The sequence below is a fragment of the Coptis chinensis genome, chromosome 8 (genome assembly GCF_015680905.1).
Source record: "Coptis chinensis isolate HL-2020 chromosome 8, ASM1568090v1, whole genome shotgun sequence".
Classification (NCBI taxonomy): domain Eukaryota; kingdom Viridiplantae; phylum Streptophyta; class Magnoliopsida; order Ranunculales; family Ranunculaceae; genus Coptis; species Coptis chinensis.
In genome coordinates, this window is record NC_141463.1 from 86,549,270 (window position 1) to 86,572,094 (window position 22,825).

General features: G+C 39.1%; 1 long non-coding RNA gene across 1 annotated transcript; it reads left to right on the forward strand.

Annotated features, from left to right (window-relative positions):
• The first annotated feature begins 953 nt into the window (after positions 1-953).
• Positions 954-22,759, forward strand: LOC147483858 (uncharacterized). Its single transcript, XR_015206986.1, has 3 exons — positions 954-1,333; positions 1,443-1,571; positions 22,557-22,759. It is a non-coding gene; the product is annotated as an uncharacterized LOC147483858 (long non-coding RNA).
• Positions 22,760-22,825: the final 66 nt, after the last annotated feature.

The window sequence follows — 22,825 nt, forward strand, 5'->3', positions numbered from 1 at the left end:
GCAAGCATAATCTTTGAACAACTGCCCCTCCAGTTTTCAAGCCATCATGATTACACCCTAGCCCTAACCGCACACGACTTCCAACAAAAGTCGCCCCGCCTTTTCAAATCCCAAAAAATGGGGCGACGCGTTTTCTCTGCAAACGAATCGCCGGATCCTCTCACGTGGCGAACCGCGTGTCAAACGTTTATGCCCACCCGACTCCGCAGGATAACCGTGTCGTTCTCCTTAACTCGTCAGGTATTTCCAACTCTAACATGCTCCGCACGCGCTACCATTTTCTCTCAGCAAGTCGTTTCCATGACCGGAACGCCCTACTGAGAGGGAGCTGTGTAAGGGAGTGATATCCTCCTTCAAGAATATCATGAGGTGCGTACTCAGCATGATGGAAATACCACACCGACTCGTAGAATCAGATCGCATCCCCAAGCTAAGAGAGCGCTCGAGCGCGATTTAGCCCGAAGACGCGAACCGGGCTATAACGTGATTCGGCTTATCTTCTAGAAGCAATCGAGAAATCGAGATGCACATGCACAAATCACCACCACCAGCTCATCGACCAATTTGCCGCAAGCTACTTGCCCATACTAATAATCCCCATCATCACAACAGACCTATAAAGACAGTACTCGCACGCCTCCTTAATCTAGACCCCACGTTTGTGATACACTTTACACGTGGTGGGCAAGGATTCACTCTCAACATCTATAAATACCCCTCCTATGAACTACGCCAGACCAGATTCTACTCTCTCCTCATAATCGAGAGCAAGATACGTAGGCAGTTCGCTCCTAAGCCGAACTCGGTCCCAATAATAATCCATTCCAGTTCCCATTCAACTGTGTATGTAAAGGAAAGCTGAATCACGCCTTTACAATAGGAATATAATATGAATCAGATAAAGTTTTACAAGTCCTGCAGTATGCTGAAAGGCCATGTTTCATTATTAGCTTTTCAGGGGCTTACTTGCTTTGTTTTGGAAGAAATATATTCAGTTTTCGACAGTGTCATCTTGGTTGAACACTGTAACCATGACAGAAAAGATAAGTATAGATGAGTAAAGCAAAAGTAAAAGGATGGTTTGCTGATCAAATTCTTAACTCTCAGTCTTTCTCTTCAAGCAAAAAGATACCTCTTCTTTAGTTTCATCAGGACTGTCATTCTTATAAAGCATACACTGAGGGACTAGAGCATTTGTATCACCCATAATTAGGGCAAGATAATTTCTACCATTATGGAACCTTTCTGCTGGGGCTCTGGGGTCTTGGTGATATCGTGTTCCTTTACTCTGCGTCTTATATCATGCTTTTTGTTACATCGTAATGACAGTGCTGTATGTATCTATCCATGTTTTTTATCCATCATCTTCAATTTGTAACTTCTTTAGAAATCCCAGATCCATGATTAATCTATTTTTTGTTGCACTGCATACTTGTTTTCAGGAAGCATTTAGTATGACTTTAGTAGCATTCTTTGAGATGGCTTTTATTCCTTTAGTACGACTGCGATGCTTCTACAAATCTACCAAGGTTGAAAGGTTCCTGCGTGAAATAAAGCAACTCATTCACCAGGTGATTTCTAGCCAGATGTCTTTCAATATAGTGTGATTTTGTTGGTTTATATATTTTTCGTATAAAAAGGTTCCTGGTACATATTGAGGTCAATGCCGAGTTTACAAACGCGAAACGTGCAACTGTTACATTTTTGCCTAATGATACTGCAGCTTCATCGTTTCTAGAGGTTTGTTTATACTGGAAATTATATCCCTTTTCTTGATAATAGTGTACTCAATGGTTTAATACAATACAATCATGTCTTATGCAATTCACTCTGCGTCCTTTACACTATGTGAACATATTTTTCATGGGGCAAAATATGTGTTCCCAACCCTTCATTCTATGTCGTAAGATTTGGCTAAGTTGTGACATGTGAGGTCACTTGAGTTACTTCTACAAATTGAACATAGGGGGGAGATCCTGGCAGAGAGAACGCAGTTCTACTTTAAGCAGTTAAAATCGGTTTTCAAAACTAATCGGTGAGGAGTGATATGCAATTAATCGGTTATCGGTGATTTAATCGGTTATATCGGATGTATATATTTGACGTTTTCAAAATATATAATAGTATAATCATACCAAATATTTCTAAACAGTGATCCGAGATATAACAAAAAATATCAAATTTTCATAATCACATCTAACTAGTTCAATTTTGGAGTACTACAAATATGTCAAACACAAAAATTACTTTAAATATTTAAAGGAATAAGGGAATTTAGAAGTAATAATATTTATTAAATAGATAATACAATAATTTGTATATTTAACTTTTGTTAAGGAGGAAAAAATAAATAAACTCTTACCTTTGTGTATTGATTGGGTTCTATTATTATTAATACGGTTTAAGAATTTAATTCATTAATTTTACGTAACCGATATTTTCAATAATTTTTTTTCTCGGTTTAGCGAGAAATCAGTCATCTAGGCCGATTAATCGGTCAATTTGGTAATTAAATCGGTTCGGTGAGAAAAAATTAAAAAATCAGTTTACGAGCAATACGCGATTAATTGGCCGATATATCCAATATTGATAGCATAGAGTTCTACCAAATGAATATAAAAACCTTAGAAACTATTTACATTATTAAATTTGATTAACAAAAGGACTGTATCTTTGGGCCTTCACGTGGGTTACTCTCGAGGCTCAAGGTGAGTGCTAATTTCCTTAAAAATTTAAAACAGCTGGACTGTTGTCTGATATATGTCATCTGCAAAACATCCTTGGATAGGGATAAAAATGCCATCTAATTGATTAAAGATTGCAACCCAATTTGTTTTCTTTTGTTTTTCCTATTGAACTTATCAACCTAATCTGTCATTATAGAATAAGATGAAGTCGAGGAGTAGCCCAATGTCTCAATATCTTGTTAGTCTTCACCAAAGGGCCCAACAAAGAAATGATTCAATGGTGGAGTCCAGGTCTGTATCGTTGTCGTTTGGTGGATTTAACATTTATATTTTGTTTAGAATGTTGACACTCTTCTTGTATTCAACGTTGTTGTTGGAGCTCGATCATCTGTGTTTGGAAGTAAAATATCAGATAACGATGAAGAAGATGATAGCAGAGCTATGGAAGAAGGTGCCACTGTCTTTAATTCATCCTGGTTACTGTTGGAATTATCCCTCATATGAGGAAGAAGGGGAGAATCCGGTATTGTTTGTGTGAAGAGGTTTGAGTGAGCGAACGCTCGGAAATGGTCTTGCCCAAAGCTCCCTCGGAGAGAAAAAGAAGATAGTTGTTTTCAGTTTTTTTGCCGAAACAATATTACTGGACTTTCCTGACAAAAATCGAATAGGGCGTGCGCGCTTGACTTGGTCTTGCTGAGAGCGCGCCCGCGCTCATGTCTAATTTTGTTAGAATTCTATTTCTTCCGTAACCGCGAGATTGCAATATAGAAACAAGTTTTTGGGAAAACCTAAGGCACGACACAAAAACCCAATTTTGAGAGAAATTAAGATTGAGAGAGAACCTTACAAAGAAAAAAGTTTGTAAGGAGAGAGGAGTGATCTAGCAAGGTAAAGAGACTTGAGAAGAGTGATTGTAATCTTTTTCCCATACTTATAAAAGGATTAGCTCTTGCGAAAGTATGCATCATTATTAGCGAATCCACGTTACATCTTGTGTTGTGGTATGTTTTACTTTCTTTGCATTATTATTACTTGTTTGTGATAGTTGTTGATTGTTTGGAATGTTGGGCTTGTTGTTTGTTGTAGTGGAAGTTTAGATTTTTTTGGTCTGAAGTAGTAGTTTGTCCAAGTTCAAGTTATCTTAGTGGGGATCGATTGATATCATTGTCCCCAACAAGTGGTATCAGAGCCAGGTTAGATTAATCTAGGTTTTTATCCAAATTTTGCTCTGAAGGTGTTTGACAAAATTTCTTAGAGAAGGTTTGAGTTAAAATAGCTTATAGAGATGGATCTATTCTGTAAACACTCTCATGACTAGCCTGAATAGAGCTAATTACACTATTTTGAAGGCCAAGATTGAAAACTTGCTCTATTATAAGGACTTGGCACAACCCATTGAGAATGGAGGAGTAAAATCGGAAGCGACTGCCGTGGCTGAGTGGAACAAGCTTGACAGAAAAGCAATTGGGTACATTCGACAATAGATTGATGACAATGTCTTCCACCATGTATCCCAAGAGACTATCGCTTTTGGCTTGTGGAAGAAACTCAAAGACCTCTATGAGAGGAAGTTGGCCGAAAACAAAGTGATGTTCATTAAGAAGTTTGCTAACACAAAGTACAAAGAAGGTTATTCAATGTCTGAGCATCTTAATGACGTACAAAATACCATCAATCAGCTGCATTTGATGAAGATTCATATAGGTGATAAAGTTGAGGCTTTGTTACTATTAAACACTCTACCCGATAGTTGGGAGACCTTGGCGGAGTCGCACCTAATGGAGTCGTTATCATGGACATGGCTACCGGGGCATTGTTGAATGAGGAGACAAGCAGCAGCTCCTCTCACTCAGAGATCCTTGTCACAGAGAAGCAGGGGAAAGGTAATAGCATAAAACCATCTCATTCTAGAGGTGATGACAGAAGCAAATCTAGGGGTGAAGCGAGAACTCCTAAGGCAGAAAGACAATGTTACTATTGTGCCACCAAGGGTCACTTCAAGTATGAGTGTAGAACACTGAAGAGGGATGAGAAGAATAACTGTGTACATGAAGATATGGTAAAGAGGGATGAAAACACAGGCAGAGATACTACCACACTAGTCGACGATGGTCTAGTGTGTGTGCTGTGTTAGTTACTCATGCCAGGATACAAAGTGGGTGATACATACAGGAGCATCCTATCACATCACACCACACAGAAGATTCTTCACTACCTACAGCTGTGGTAAATTTGGTGAGGTAAAGATGGGTAACAGTGGAGTCTCGAAGATTGTAGGCATTGGGGATGTTCATATAGAAACCAATGTCGGCTACACCTTGACACTCAAGGATATAAAACATGTCCCAGACATTCGGCTAAGCCTAATTTTCGCAGGAAAGTTAGATGATAATGGCTTTCTAAACTCGTTTGGTAACGGGGTATGGAAACTGAGCAGAGGTTCCATTGTAGTAGCCAAAGGGAAGAAAACTTGCTCACTTTACAAGACACAGGCTAGTTTGTGTAAAGCAAAGTTAAATGCGGCACAAGAAGAAGTTTCCTCCGAACTATGGCATAAGAGACTGTGTCATATTGGAGAAAAAGGCATGGAAGTTCTTGCCAAGCAAAAAGTTATGCCAAACATAAAAGGTATGCATTTAAATAGATGTACTCATTGTTTGGTAGAAAAACAACACAGGGTGTCTTTCCAAAGATTCTCGTCTCACAGAAAGGACAATGTCCTTGAGCTAGTGCACACAGATTTATGTGGTCCTATGAAAGTAAAGTCTCACGGGGGAGCTTTGTATTTCTTGACTTCCATTGATGATGCATCAAGAAAGATATGGGCATATAGTCAGAAGACCAAGGATGAAGTACTTGGCGTGTTCAAGATTTTTCATAGCATGGTGGAAAGAGAGACAGGGAAGATTTTGAAGTGTATTCGCTCAGATAATAGGGGTGAGTACATTGGACTGTTTGAAAAGTATTGCAAGAGTCATGAGATTCGTCATGAGTAAACCATTCCCAAGACACGACAACACAATGGTATAGCCGAGAGGATGAATCGTACCATTGTAGAGAGGATGAGATGCATGCTGTCTCAATCTAAGTTACCTAGAAGTTACTGGGTAGAAGCAACGCGCACAGTCATACATGTGATCAACCTATCACCTTCAAAGCCTCTGAATAGTGATTATCCAGAGAGAGTATGGTCAGGCAAAGATGTTGATTATGGATACTTGAGGGTATTTAGGTGCAGTGCATTTGTTCATATTCCCAAGGATGAGAGATCCAAGTTTGGCGACAAAACTAACCAGTGCATTTTTCTGGGTTATGGGGATGAGAAGTTTGGCTACAAACTTTATGATCCAATTAACAAGAAGGTAATCCGAAGTCGAGATGTTATGTTCTTGGAATACTAAACCATAGCAGATTTTGAAAATGGTGAGAAGCTAGAAGCTTTCATTGATGATCTTGTTGACTTAGAACCAAAAGTTCCTACTAAGGAACGTGCATAAGGCATTGAGAATGCAGAGAATCATGGGTTTGAAGCTCATGATGATGATCCTATTGCTCATGATGGGATAGAACCTATTAATATAGAAGATGCAGATGAAGTGCATGAACCACCACCTGAGCAAGCAGAAGTGCATCCTCCTGAGACACAAGAAAATGGGGCAAGGAGGTCTAAGAGAGAAAGACAAGCTTCAACCAGGTCCCACCACATATGTATATTTTACTATCGATGGTGCATGGCTGTAGATCAAATAAATCGGCGACGACCATGCACCACCGTATCAGCGTTCCCGAAGGCACCCTCTCTTTCAAGAGGATTCGCGACATGTCAAGCCACGTAAGGTTCTTCGCTTTGCATCGAATTAAACCACATGCTCCACGGCATGCGGGCCCGTCAATTCCTTTGAGTTTCATTCTTGCGAGCGTACTCGTGAAGGATACTTAACGCGTTACTACAACATTGCGCGGGTCGATCGCGACCGGCGCCTAGTATCCATCGTTTTACGGCTAGGACTACTTTGGGGTATCTAATCCCATTCGCTCCCCTAGCTTTAGGTCTCCGATTAATCGGTGTCGGCCCGTGAGTGCTTTTCGCCGTTGGTGTTCTTTCCGATCTCTCTGCGCATTTCACCGCTCCACGGAAATTCCCTCTACCCCTACCGTACTCGGCTTGGCGGTTTCCACCTGTCGGGGGTTGAGCCACAGGATTTGACGCGGACTTGAAAAGCCACCTACGGGGCGCTTTACCCAATCATTCCGGATAACGCTTGCATCCTCTGCTACTTGCGGGCAAAGTTAGCCGATGCTTATTCCCCGTACCGTCATTGCTTCTTCTCGGAAAAGAAGTTCCGCGACCGCGGGCCTTTACCTCCACGCGGCATTGTCCGTCGGTGCTTTAAGCCATTCGCGGAAAATTCCCCACTGCTGCCTCCGGTAGAGTCTGGGCGTGTCTCCGATCCGGTGGCTGATCATCCTCGGACCCGACTCTTGATCATCGCCTTGGTAAGCTATTGCCTCACCAACTAGCTAATCGACGCCGAGCCCCTCCTCCGGCGGATTCCTCCTTTTGCTCCTCGGCTACGGGGTATTAGCGGCCGTTTCCAGTATTTGTTCCCCTCCCAAGGGCGGTTCTTTTACTCACCCGTCCGCCAATGGAAACACCACTTCCCGTCCGACTTGCATGTGTTAAGCATGCCGCCCGCGTCATCCCCGAGCGATCGAACTCTCCATGAGATTCATAGTTGCATTACTTATAGCTTCCTTGTTGTTAGACAAAGCGGATTCGAATTGTCTTTCATTCCAAAGGCATAACTTGTATCCATAAAACTTCATATTAAGCTTGGAGGTTGCTTCCAGAAATATAGCCATTTCTACCCCCTCACGTCAATCCCACGAGCCTCTTATCCATTTTCATTCGATCCGCGAACAAGTCAAAATAGAAAAACTCACATTGGATTTAGGGATAATCGGGGCTCGAATCCGGATGACTTCCACCACGTCAAGGTGACACTCTACCACAAGTTATATCCGCTTCCCTGCCTCCCATAGAAATAGAATCCCGACTAATCCTAAGGCAAAGGGTCGAAAACTCAACGCCACTATTCCCCACAACTTGAGTCGGGCCTTCTTTTCGCACTATGCGGATCTTTCGAAATAATGGCAAAATTTGGATTCAATTGTCAACCGCTCCTATCGGAAATAGGATTGACTACGGATTCGAGCCATAGCACACGGTTTCATAAAATCCGTGCGATTTTCCCGATCTAAATCGAAAGCGGGTTTTACATGAAGAAGATTTTGCTTTCAGCATGTTCTATTCGATGCGGGTAGGAGAAGAACCCGACTTCGGTATTGTTGTATTGTTAAAAAAAAGAAAGGAAGCGAGAACCAAGTCAAGATGATACGGATCAACCCCTTCTTCTTAGCCAAAGATCTTACCCTTTCGAGAAAACCGGAGCTACACCTCTTTTCAATTTCCACTCAAGAGTTCTTATGTGTTTCCACTTTGAGACCTCCAAAATGGACAAATTCCTTTTCTTAGGAACACATACAAGATTCGTCACTACAAAAAAAAGAGAATGGTAACCCGCCATTAACTACTTCATTTATTAATTTCATAGTAATCAAAATACATGTCATGTCCTACCGAGACAGAATTTGTAACTTGCTATCCTCTTTGCATAGCAGGCAAAGATTTACCTCCGTGGAAAGGTGATTCATTCGGATCGACATGAGGGTCCAACTACATTGCATTGCGAAATCCAATCCATGTTGTATATTTGAAACAAGTTGACCTCCTTGCTTCTCTCATGGTACAATCTTCTTCCCTTGAGAGCCCCCTTTCTCCTCGGTCCACAGAGAAAAATATAGGACTGGTGCCAACAGTTCATCACGGAAGAAAGGACTCACCGAGCGGGATCACTAACTAATATAATAGAAAATAACTGTCTTTTCTATATACTTTCCCGGTTACATTACCGCAGGGCCTTACGCAATCGATCGGATCATATAGATATCCCTTCAACACAACATAGGTCATCGAAAGGATCTCGGACGACCCACCAAAGCACGAAAGCCGGGATCTTTCAAAACGGATTCCTATTCAAGAGTGCATAACCGCATGGATAAGCTCCACGCTAGCCCGTCAATTTGGGATCCAATTCGGGATTTTCCTTGGGAGATCGGGGGAAGGAATTGGAATGTAATAATATCGATTCATACAGAAGAAAAGGTTCTCTATTGATTCAAACGCTGTACCTATGGGATAGGGATAGAGGAAGAAAAAACCGAAGATTTCACATAGTACTTTTGATCGACAAATAAATCACGATTTATTTCAGTACCCTCGCCGATGAGAAAATGGGTTGATTCTACGATCAAACCTATGGGACTTAAGTAATGATGGAAGGGAGTAAAAAGAAAAAGAGAGGGAAATATAGAAATGAAATAAAGAATAAAAATAAATAAATAACAATAAGTAGAAAAAGAACCCGTTTCAAAATGAACAAATTCAAACTTGAAAAGGATTTTTCTGATTCTCGAAGAATGAAGGGCAAAGGGATTGATTGAGGAAGATCTCTTGTTCTTATTAGAAGATTATAAGATTAAGATCGTTGATTGGATCCAGATATGTTTGGTAAAAGAAGAATCTTCTCCTTTGAGAATAATCAAAATGGAGAGTGTTCCATTGGAACATGAAAACGATGACTGAATTGGTCCTAGTTGCTCTTCGGACGGAGTGGAAGAAGGGAGGAGATTCTCGAGCGAGGAAAGGGATCCAATGACTTGAAAGAGTTGAACGAGGAGCCGTATGAGGTGAAAATCTCATATGCGGTTACAAGTGACAGATAAGGGTGACTTATCGAACTTTTCCACTATCACCCCAAAAACCAAACTCGCCTTACGTAAAAGTTGCGAATCTGATTAACCTCTGGATTTGAAATCACTGCTTATATACCTGGTATTGGCCATAATTTACAAGAACATTCTGTAGTCTTAGTAAGAGGAGGAAGGGTTAAGGATTTACCGGTGTGAGATATCACATTGTTCGAGGAACCCTAGATCTTTGTCGGAGTAAAAGATCGTCAACAAAGTTCTAGTGCGTTGTAGATTCTTATCAAGACTTGTATCATTTGATGATGCCATGTGAATCGCTAGAAACATGTGAAGTGTATCTTAACCCAATAACGAAAGTTTAAGTAAGGGACTGGAGCGGGCTACCATGAGACAAAAGATCTTCTTTCTAAAGAGATTCGATTGAACTATTATGTGTCCAAGGTCCAATATTGAAATCATTTCGGGTTTTCCCGACTTTGTCCGTGTCAACAAACAATTGAAATACCTCGACTTTTTTAGAACAGGTCCGAGTCAAATAGCAATGATTGAAGCACTTCTTTTACACTATTTCGAAACCCAAGGACTCAATCGTATGGATATGTAAAATCTGATTTCCAATCCTAGCGAGGAAAAGGAGGGAAACGGATACTCAATTTAAAGTGAGTAAACAGAATTCCATACTTTCGATCTCATAGATACATATAGAATTCGTGGAAAGCCAGATTCGATGAAAGTCGTATATATGCGGCTTGGAGGGAGATCTTTCATATCTTTCCGGATCCACCCTACAATATGGAGTAAAAAGCCAAAATAAGTGATTTTAGCCCTTATAAAAAGAAAACCGATTATTGAACCTCTTTCTCACGCTCATGTCACGTCATACTGCAGGAAGAAAAACTGCAAAATCCGATCCAATTTATAAATGTCGATTAGTTAACATGTTGGTTAACCGTATTTTGAAACACGGAAAAAAAATCATTGGCTTATCAAATTATCTATCGAGCCCACGAAAAGATTCAACAAAAGACGCGAAACAAACCCACTATCTGTTTCGTCAAGCAATGCGTGGAGTAACTCCGATATAGCGATAAAAGCAAGGCGTGTAAGCGGATCGACTCATCAAGTTCCCATTGAAATAGGATCTACACAAGGAAAAGCACTTGCCATTCGTTTGGTTATTAGGGGCATCCCAAAACGTCCGGTCGAAATATGGCTTTCAAATTAAGTTCAATTAGTGGATGCTGCCAAAGGGAGTAAGCGATGCCATACGCAAAAGGAAGAGACTCATAAAATGGCGGAGGCAAATAGAGCTTTTTGCACATTTTCGTTAATCCATGAACAGGATCTATATAGACACATAGATCCATGGACCCATACATCTCGATCGGAAAAGAATCAATAGAAAAGAAAGAATCGGAAAAGATCGATATCTTTCTCGAAACAAGCGAAAAGATGAAACATAAATCATGGATCAACTAAGCCCTCTCATTGCTTAAGAATAAGAAAGAGGAATCTCATGTAAATACCATGGAATAAGGTTTGATCCTATTCATGGGGATTCCGTAAATATCCCATTCAAGAATCGAAAGTTGAAACAATTTTTTGGAGATTGGATGCAGTTACTAATTCATGATCTGGCATGTACAGAATGAAAACTTCATTCTCGATTCTTGAAAACTTCATTCAACCAGGTATCCACCACATATGTACTATCAAGCAAGGCCCAAAATATCGCTGATATATCCAATATATCGCCGATATATATCTTTTTTTGGTACACCGACATCGATATATCCGATATATATCCATCGAATATTGAATCCTTTTTTTCCCGATATATATCAGAATTTCCGATATAAAACTTTGTATCGCCGATATAACCGTTTACGATATATATCGTTTGACTTTTTTACCATTTTTTAATATAAATATTCGATATTTATGATATTTTTTTACCGATATTTCTAATATTTTAGATAGTTTAGACTGGTCATAAAAAAATGGATATATGCGATATTTCCAATATATTCGATATATATCGGTTTTTGGATACACCGAAATATTCACCGAATTCGATATTTTGGGCATTGCTATCAAGAGGCTCTTAAATGTACAGACAAAGAGAAGTGGTTGAAGGTCATGCATGATAAGATGGATTCTTTGCATAAGAATCACACTTATGACTTAGTTGAGAAACCAAAAGAAGAAAAATTCTCAAGAATAAGTGGATCTTCAAAGTCAAGCATGAGGAGAATAATCCACACCCAAGGCACAAAGCTCACCTTGTTGTGAAGGGATTCGGTCAAAAAAAGGTATTGACTTTGATGAAATTGTCTCTTCTGTAGTTAAGATGACTTCTATCAGGGTGGTATTGGGTCTAACCGCAAGTATGAACCTAGAGGTTGAGCAGCTAGATGTCAAGACAGCTTTTCTTCATGGATACCTTAAAGAAGATGTGTACATAGACCAGCCAGAGGGGTTTGAGGTCAAAGGCAAGGAGCACCTAGTATGCAAGCTGATAAAAAGTTTGTATGGGTTGAAGCAAGCACCGAGACAGTGGATACATAAAGTTTGATTTCTTTATGGTGAAGCATGGATACAAGAAGTCTGCTTCCGATCATTGTGTGTTTGTTCAAAAATTTCTAGATAGGGATTTCATAGTGCTCTTGTTGTATGTGGATGATATGTTGATAGTTGGCAAGAACATCAACAAGATATCCAAGCTGAAGAAAGACTTGAGTAAGTCCTTTGAGATAAAGGATTTGGGTCAAGCAAAGCAGATACTTGGTATGTGGATCACTCGTGATAGAAAGAGTGGGAAGTTGTGGCTTTCTCAAGAAAGCTACATTTAGAAGGTGTTGAAGAGATTCAACATGGATCAAGCGAAGCCATTCAGTTGTCCGCTTGGTGGCCAGTTCTGCATGACCAAAGATATATGTCCAAAGGATGAGCATGAGCAGAGTCAAATAGAAAAGATTCCTTATGCATCCACAGTATGCAGCTTGATGTATGCAATGGTATATACAAGACCGGATATTGCTTTCGCCGTTGGTGTTGTAAGCCGTATTCTGTCAAATCCAGGTAAAGAGCATTTTGAAGATGTTAAGTGGATATTGAGATATCTCAATGGCACTTCCAAAGCATGTTTGTGTTTTGGTGGGAGTAAAACCTTACTTGAAGGCTACACAGATGCAGACATGGCAGGTGATATTGCCTCTATGAAGTCCACCTCCGGTTATCTGTTTACTTTTGCAGGGGGAGCAGTTTCTTGGCAATCTAAGTTGCAAAAGTGTGTTGCCCTCTCTACTATAGAAGTTGAGTATATTTCAGCCACTGAGTGTTGCAAAGAGATGCCATGGATGAAGAGGTTCTTCGATGAACTAGGGCTAAAGCAGAAACAGTTTGTAGTTCTATGTGACAGTCAGAGCGCCATCCATTTAAGCAAGAATCCGAGTTTTCATTCTAGATCCAAGCACATACATGTCCGTTATCATTGGATTAGAGAAGTTCTCGAAGACATGCATTTGTGCATTGAGAAGATCCATACCAACAAGAACGGGTCGGATATGATGACCAAAGTCTTATCGAAAGGTAAGTTTGATATTTGTTGTGCCACCGTCGGAATGGTAGCACACTCCTCCTGTTGATTTGGAAATTGCATGAAAATATCCCCCCTCACTATTCGGGAGGGGGAAATTGTTGGAGTTATCCCTCACATGAGGAAGAAGGGGAGAATCTGGTATTGTTTGCGTGAAGAGGTTTGAGCGAGCGAATGCTCGGAAATGGTCTTGCCCAAGGCTCTTGGAGAGAAAAAGAAGATAGTTTTTTTTAGTTTTTTCCCCGAAACAATATTACTAGACTTTCTTGACAAAAATCGAAGAGGGAGCGCGCGCACTTGAATTGGTCTTGTTGAAGGCGCGCACGCGCTCGAATTGGTCTTACTGAGAGCGCGCCCGCGCTCATGTCTAATTTTGTCAGAATTCTATTTCTGCAGTAACCGTGAGCGATATAGAAACAGGTTTTTGGGAAAACCTAAGGCACGACACATAAACCCAATTTTGAGAGAAATCAAGATTGAGAAAGAACCCTTGCAAAAAGAAAAGCTTGTAAGGAGTGATCTAGTAAGGTGGAGAGACTTGAGAGGAGTGATTATATTCTTCCTTCCCATACTTATAAAATGATTAGCTCTTGTGGAAGTAGGCATCATTAGCCGATCGAACCACGTTACATCTTGTGTTGTGGTATGTTTCACTTTATTTACATTATTATTACTTGTTTGTGATAGTTGTTGATTGCTTGGAAGGTTGGGCTTGTTGTTGGTTGTAGTGGAAGTTTAGATTTTTTTTGTTTGGAGTAGTTGTTTGTCAAAATGCAAGTTATCTTAGTGGGGATATGTTGGTATTAGCATAGTGCTTATTGTTGGGGTTTAACACCGATACCAATCAATCCCTACTACACAGATAACTTGTATTTTAACTCAATTCAACTCCAGACAAATTCTAAATATCAACTACAACTTAGCTAACACGCCCAACTCGCTAAACAACTATTAACAACAGATAATAATATAAAGCAATAAAACGCATACCACAACACAAAGATATACCATGGTTCGGCTAATGGTGCCTACTTCCACAAGAGCTAATCATTTTATAAAGCGGGAAGGAAGATTACAATCACTCCTTGCAGTCTCTCACCTTACTATATCACTCCTCTCTCTTTACAGGTTTGTCTCTCTGTAAAGGTTATCTCTCAATCTTGATTGCTTTCAAGATTGGGTTTCTCTTTTTCTTGTGTATTTTCGTGTCTCTTCTCAGTGTTAGGTTTTGCCAAAAACCCCAACCTATATTGCAAACTCGCGGTTCCACAAAAATAGAATTCTTCTGAATTTAAACATGGCGCTGAAGCCGCTTGCAAAGGCAAAAGTCAAGCCGCCGCCAAAAAACACTGGAGGTCGTCCAAGGCAAGGGCACGGGTCGCGCCTTGAGCAAGACTAATCTAAGCGCATGCGCACTTAAGCTTCTCCACGCAAGCTAAACTCTTTTTCTCCTCATGTGAGGGATAACTCCAACAATCTCCCTCTCCCGAACAGTGAGGGGGGATACCTCCATGCAATTTCCAATCAATAGGAGGAGTTTGCTACCATTTTGGCGCTAGCACAGCAAATATCAAACTTACCTTTCGGTAAGATTTTGGTCAACATATCCGACCCGTTCTTGTCGGTACGGATATTCTCAATGCACAAATGTTTGTCTTCAAGTACTTCTCTAATCCAATGATAATGCACGTGTATGGGCTTGGATCTAGAATGAAAACTCGGATTCTTGCTCAAATGGATGGCACTCTGACTGTCACATAAAACTACAAACTGTTTCTGCTTTAGCCCTAGTTCATCGAAGAACCTCTTAATCCATAGCATCTCTTTGCAACACTCAGTAGCTGCAATATACTCGTCTTCTGTAGTGGAGAGGGCAACACACTTTTGCAACTTAGATTGCCAAGAAGTTGCTCCCCCTACAAAAGTAACTAGATAACCGGAGGTGGACTTCATCGAGTCAACATCACCTGCCATGTATGCATCAGTGTAGCCTTTAAGTAAGTACTTACTTTCACTAAAACACAAACACGATTTGAAAGTGCCTTTGAGATATCTCAATATCAACTTAACACCTTCCCAATGCTCCTTACCCGATTTGACAGAATACGGCTTACAACACCAACGGCGAAAGCAATATCCGGTCTTGTACACACCATTACATACATCAAGCTACCCACTGTGGATGCATAAAGAATCTTTTCCATCTGACTCTGCTCATGCTTACCTTTTGGACACATCTCTTTGGTCATGTGAAATTGGGCACCAAGCAGACAACTGACTGGCTTTGCTTGATCCATGTTGAATCTCTTCAAAACCTTCTCAATGTAGCTTTCTTGAGAAAGTCACAGCTTCCCACTTTTCTATCATGAGTTTGACCCAAATCCTTCATCTCAAAGGACTTACTCAAGTCTTTCTTCAGCTTGGATATCTTGTTGATGTTTGGGACAACTATCAACATATCATCCACATATAACAAGAGCACTATGAAATCCCTATCTAGAAATCTCTGAACAAACACACAATGATCGGAAGCAGACTTCTTGTATCCTTTCTTCGCCATAAAGGAATCAAACTTTATGTACCACTGTCTCAGTGCCTATTTTAACCCATATAAGCTCTTTATCAGCTTGCATACTAGGTGCTCCCTACCTTTGACCTCAAACCCTTTGGCTAGTCCATGTAGATATCTTCTTCAAGGTCTCCATGAAGAAAGGATGTTTTAACATCTAGCTGCTTAACCTCTAGGTTCATACTTGCGGTCATACCCAATACCACCCAGATAGAAGTCAGCTTCACTACAGGAGAGAAAATCTCATCAAAGTCAATCCCTTTCCTTTGACCGAATCCCTTCACAACAAGGCGAGCTTTGTGCCTTGGGTGTGGATTATTCTCCTCATGATTGACCTTGTGGAGATCCACTTATTCTTGAGAATTTTTCTTCCTTGCGGTTTCTCAACTAACTCGTAAGTGTGATTCTTATGCAAAGAATCCATCTCGTCATGCATGGCCTTCAACTACTTCTCTTTGTTTGTACATTCAAGTGCCTTCTGATAGTACATAGGTTCTCCACCATCAGAAAGTAAAACATACGTATGTGGTGGATACCTGGTTGAAGCTTGTCTCTTTCTCTCGTCGACCTCCTTGCCTCTATCTCTGGCGGTGCCTCGGGAGGATGCACCACGCTTTGCTCGGTGGTGGTTCATGCACTTCATCTGCATCTTCTATACCAATAGAAGATTCTCATCATGAGCTTCAAACACATGGTTCTCTGCATTCTCAATGCCTTCTGCACGTTCCACAGTAGGAACTTCTAGTTCTTAATCAATAAGATCATTGGTGAAAGCCTATAGCTTCTCACCCTCCTCAAAGTTTGCTATGGTTTGGTCTTCCAAGAACACAACATCTCGACTTCGGATTACCTTCTTGTTAATCGGATCATAGAGTTTGTAACCGAACTTTTCATCTCCATAACCCAGAAAAATGCACTGCTTGGCTTCGTCATCAAGTTTGGATCTCTCATCCTTCGGAATGTGCACAAATGCCCTGCACCCAAATATCCTAAAGTATCTATAATCAACATCTCTGTCTGACCATACTCTCTCTGGATAGTCACTATTTAGAGGCTTTGACGGAGATAGGTTGATCACATGTACGGCTTGTGCGTATTGCTTCTACCCAGTAGCTTCTAGGTAGCTTAGAGTGAGACAACATGCATCTCATCCTCTCTACAATAGTCCGGTTCATTCTCTTGGCTATTCCATTCTGTTGCGGAGTCTTAGGAACGGTATGCTCATGACGAATCCCATGACTCTGGCAATACTCTTCAAATGGCCCAATGTACTCACCCCTATTATCTGAGCGAATACACTTCATCAACTTCCCTGTCTCTCTTTCCACCATGCTATGGAATTTCTCAAACACGCCAAGTATTTCATCCTTGGTCTTTAAACTATATGCCTGTACCTTTCTTGACGCATCATCAATAAAGGTCACGAATTATAAAGCTCCCCTGTGGGACTTTACTTTTATAAGACCACATAAATCTGTGTGCACTAGTTCAAGGACATTGTCCTTTCTGTGAGACGGGAATCTTTGGAAATACACCCTGTGTTGCTTTCCTACCAAACAGTGAGTACATCTATTTAAATGTGTACCTTTGATGTCTGGCACGGCCTTTTGCTTAGCAAGAACTTCCATGCATTTTTCGCCCATATGACACAGCCTCTTGTGCCATAGTTCGGAAGAAGCCTCTTCTTCTGCCGCATTCACTTCTGCTTTACACACACTAGCCTGTGTTTTGTAAAGAGAGCAAGTTTTCTTTCATCGACTAGTGCGGTAGTATCTCTGCCTGAGTTTTCGTTCCTTTTTACCATGTCTTCATGTACACAGTTATTCTTCTCATCCTTCTTCAGTGTTCTGCACTCATATTTGAAGTGGCCTTTTGTGGCACAATAGTAGCACTGTCTCTCTGCCTTAGGAGTTCTAGCTTCACCCCTAGATTTGCTTCTGTCATCACCTCTAGAATGAGATGGTTTTCTGCTTCTACCTCTCCCCCGTTTCTCTGTGACAAGGATCTATGTGTGATAGGAGCTGCTTTTTGAACTCCTTCTAGTCTCCTCATTCAACAAAGACGCGGTAGCCATCTCCATGGAAACAATTCCATCCATAGCTGCTCCGTGTAGTGAGACTGCTAACGTCTCCCAACTTTCGGGTAGAGAGCCTAATAGAAACAAAGCATCAACTTCATCTCCCAAATCAATCTTCATCAAATGCATCTGATTGATGGTATTTTGTATTTCATTAAGATGCTCAGACATTAAAGAACCTTCTTGGTACTTTATGTTGGCAAACTTTTTAACATGCTGCACTTTGTTTCTGCCTGACTTGCTCTTATAGAAGTCTTCGAGTTATTCCACAAGCCAAAAGTTGTAGTCTCTTGGGATACATGGTGAAAAACACTGTCGTCAATCCACTATCAAATGTACCCAATTGCTTTTCTGTCAAGCTTGCTCCACTCAGCCGCAATAACCGATTCCGGTCTTTCTCCTCCATTATCAATGGGTTGTGCCAAGTCCTTGCAATAAAACAAGTCTTCCATCTTGGCTTTCCAAATGGTGTAGTTCTTCCTATTCAGACTCGTCATGCGAGTGTTCACAGAATTTTCCATCTCTCCAAGTTATTTAAACTCAAATCTTCTCTCAGGAGTTTTGTCAAACACCTTCCAACCAAGATTTGGATAACACCCTAGGCTAATCTAACCTGGCTCTGATACCACTTGTTGGGGTTTAACACCGATATCAATCGATCCCCACTACACAGATAACTTATATTTGAACTCAATTCAACTCCAGACAAATTCTAAATATCAAGTGTAACCTAGCTAACATTTCTAACTCGCTAAACAACTATTAACAACAGATAATAATGTAAAGTAGTAAAGCACATACCACACATTTGCCAAATCACACATATCCATGTGCCCCACTCACACCGAGTACCACTACAAGACATATGTCCCAAGTGGGGATATCACCTCCAGGAAACATATTTTCATCTTGTAAACTCGTAACTTGTGAGTCCACAGCCATCTCTGGGCTTTCCATACATATACACAAAGCTTCTTTTGGGCATAACAAAATATCAGGTCATTCATGGCACATTCAATGAGTACATTGGGTCATTCCCGCCACATTCAAGGAATACCTGTCATAACACTAACAAGTCATTCATGACACATTCAATGAATATCTTAGGTCATTCCCGCCACATTCAAGGAATCCAGACCTACATTCCCGTACACTTAAGGAATACAACCCACCCACAAGGCGAATGCCTTACTTTCTCTCTAAGGCGACTTTTCACATGACATCATTAGTTATAAACATTTCTTTTCATCAAAGAGGCGTGGAGAGATCTAAAGATGTGGGCGACACATTAAATTTTCACGGACACTTTTACACCAGATTTTAACACTCAAAAGTTCTCATTTATTATAATATTTTCATTACAAAACAAACATCATCTCAAACAATAATTCATTACTAAATATTTCAAACACAATAACTAATCAACTCACCTCATTATCAATTATATAAATCATAGATATCAAAATGTTTAATCAAGAATAACGCATTAGTTAAATGTCTCGTGAATATATTTTAAACAACCACAATCACGTACATAATTAAGTACTAACATTGTTCACATATAGTTATCACAATAACTAATATATAATATAGTATAGTGTAGTGGCTGCACTTTTGCTCAAAGCTACCTACGTATCTAAATATTTCAAGATTGGAATCAAGCTTTTGTAGTTCTTATCAGCCACATTGTCAAAGTCAAAGTCCATTGGTGCTAATATATATTATTGTATAATACCACGCCAAATCTTTAGCTACCAATATACGCTCTATACATACAATATTCATTAAACAATTATGCATGTAACTCTTATTCCAATACATGTAATAGAACTCTTTAGACAAATAAAATAATTACTCCTCCAATCAATACACATTTATTTGAAATATTAATACAATACAAATTGCATGATCATTACATTTTTTTTTTCTTGTACAACTAAAACCTACACTAATAAGTTACGTATATTGTTCTATGCATGAGAAATTGGTTAGGAAAGTTTGACCTTTGTCCATTCTAAAAATTCTAGAGAATTCATATAATCAAAGTTTTGAATCAATTATATCATTCTGAAAATTAGACAGAAAATTCATTTCAATACAAAAATTCCTAAACACTAATTCATTTAGTATGTACCCTAAACTATGTGATGGAACAGACCCAACAACTTAAATTTTGCTATTAAATTTTCTGACGCACTTTCTTGTAAAATTCACATCAAATAGAATATAAACTAGAATCAGTCAAGGCCAATTGAAAATGCAAGATGATTTAGAGAGCTAAAATTGTTTAATTCTGTCGAAAAACTAGTTACATCATCTAATTAGTTGAATTCAAGTCACAAGGCAGTACTTGTGCAGAATTCTGCAAACATATCACAGTTCCAAACGACAATTAAAATTACAAAACAAATATCAAACATTTATAATTAAAGATGAAACTTTTATAAAATGATGATGAAACAATTATGAAGCAAACAAGATAAAAATCATAGAAAAATGATTTATATATTTTTTTGATAAAAATATGTCTACTCACCTGAAATTGAATTTGCAAAAGAATAATACCCATGTTTCCTCTTCTCCAATCCCTTTTCTTCTTCTTCCCCGTCTTTTTATTTCTTTCAATCAAAAATATTCTTTTTAATGGAGGCTAGGGTTTTGTTTTTGAATAATAAGATTTTTACAGAGGAAATTCATAGGTATTGTTTATTCAATGTTTTAAGTCTATTTAAGTTAACCTATGGACCTCAAATGAGTTTAAAAACACCCAAGGTCCATACCTATATGAATGGGTATATTTTAACAATATTTTCAAGCCCAAAAAAATGATTCTAAAATACCCACACAATTTCTAACAAACAATTCAAATAAAAACAATTTTGAAAAATCAACAACAGCCAAACAAATTCTATAATAAGCTAAACTTCATAATATAATAGTTATTTTCAATTCAAATAATGTAATTTATGTTGTTTAAAAATTGAGGTTGTTATAATAGTAAATCACTGTTTTGCAATATTCATCATGTCTATGAGCAGGGCAATGAACTGATGATATAAAAAACAACATGTCCGTTATATAAACTCCACTTATACGAACTCCAAAAAAACTCCACCATGAAAAACAATGAATTAGAAGTTTATTTTTTGTGGATATCTTCTCTCCACAATATAGATCGTCCTTAGAAAAAAATCATCACATTTGAAGAATATCTAGACGTATCAAAATTTGCTTACAATGTTATAAAACTATCCAACGGTCTAAAATTTTCAAATTTCAAAACAAGTTTTGACAAAGTTAAACAATTTTGTTTGGGCTGATTTTTTGTAGGGAGATTCTCCATTATGAGAAATCTGTCTTCACCAAAAATCAACTCTCAATTCATTTAATAAATCCACTTTTAGTGGTGGAGTTCATATAACTGGCTTATTATTTTATATGACAAATAATTTTTTTTTTTTTTTTTTTTTGTTGGCTCTTATTCTGTGATTGTCTTAAGAGTTTGATTCATTTATATTCAAATTAGTAGATAGTTGTTGGGCCACCAATGGTATGTCCTGTTAATAAAAATACTATATATGCAAGTATGCAATTTTACTGTAGATGAAAATATATAAAGAACACAATGAAAAGCCTTCAATGCTGGCTGTTCAAGTATGTTGATACACAATTTATTGCATACGAAGTAGTAGAATGGAAATTTGGGGATCAGAACAAACTTGTTTGTTTTAATAGTGGCTTCATGCTTCCTCGAAAACCCCTAACAATAGAAATCCGTCTCAAAGGGTTAGATGGTTGTGGAGAAGGTAGTCCTTATGCAACAAGAACTTCATTTGTCAGCCGAGGATAAGTGAGATTCTATTGACGATGTGTTGAATATATATATGTTCATAAAGGATGGAGAAGAGTTTGTTGGAAATGAGTCAAGTGTACCTCATCTCAAGGTGAACAACTTGATAACGTTGAAAGAACAGAGCAATTTTTATTTTTATTTTTTTGAGCAAAAAGGAGTTAGCCCCTAAAAAGGGGCGGGTCCCTAAGATTACAAAATTACAAACTCAATGGACAACTCAAATAAAGACGACCGTGCTGAAACAGGGTCCAAACAAGAGTACGGAGGGGGCCGTCTACCTCTATAAGCTAAACTATGGGCGAAAAGTTAAAGGTCCTACTAACATAGTAAATTTTACACTCAACTAATTGAGATAATAACGAGTATATATCATGAGCTATAGAAGTTGCTCTCCAAAAAAGCATTGTTCCTCTACGCTCCAAAGCAGCAACAAGGGTTTAACAGTCTGACAGTATTGCCACTTTATTAATTTGCAAACGTTGTGCTAATTTCAATCATTTAATGATAGCTCTAGCTTCGGCCTCTTCTGCATCCCCATATCCAATGCATCCCCAGTTGACCGTGTTTTTTTTTTGTGTGTACTCAGGGGGGAGACCCTAATTTCCTCATCTAGTTGTGGTAAATCCTAATTGGCTCATCTAGTAGGGGGGTAATACTAAAAACTCCTAGAAAAAAATGTGGTGTTGAGAGTTACTTTTTCTCAGTTTAGAATTTCATACCGCGAAGACACAGGATTCTTAGTTGATTAGATATGGAATCACTGAATCTATGAGTACACCTAAAATTGCTTTTATGGTTTACCCATATCAAATTAACTTACTGTTAGTTATATCTCAACGCCAACAACAATTGATATGATAATACTCTTAATAGTATTTAAATTTGCTCTCTGAAACTGACATTCCGGCTTCTTATCTTTCTCTTGTCTGCTGGCGGACTAGGTAATATCTCGAGTTGGCCGAAGTATTGTCTTCTCCAACGGAACCCAAGTTACTACGGCGACCTTAAAGTGATATGGGCGAGGTGTTGAAAGTTTGTCGTCTACCATTCAGTCTGAAGCTGTTAAGAGGGAGCAAATTTTGGAGCACATCAATATAAGCACAAAACACAGAACATCTACCTGTTTCCATAAATTACATGAATGAATATAAGGAAGTTTCCTTTTATCATTTATGTTTCTACAAACTAGAACATCTATTCTATCTACCTG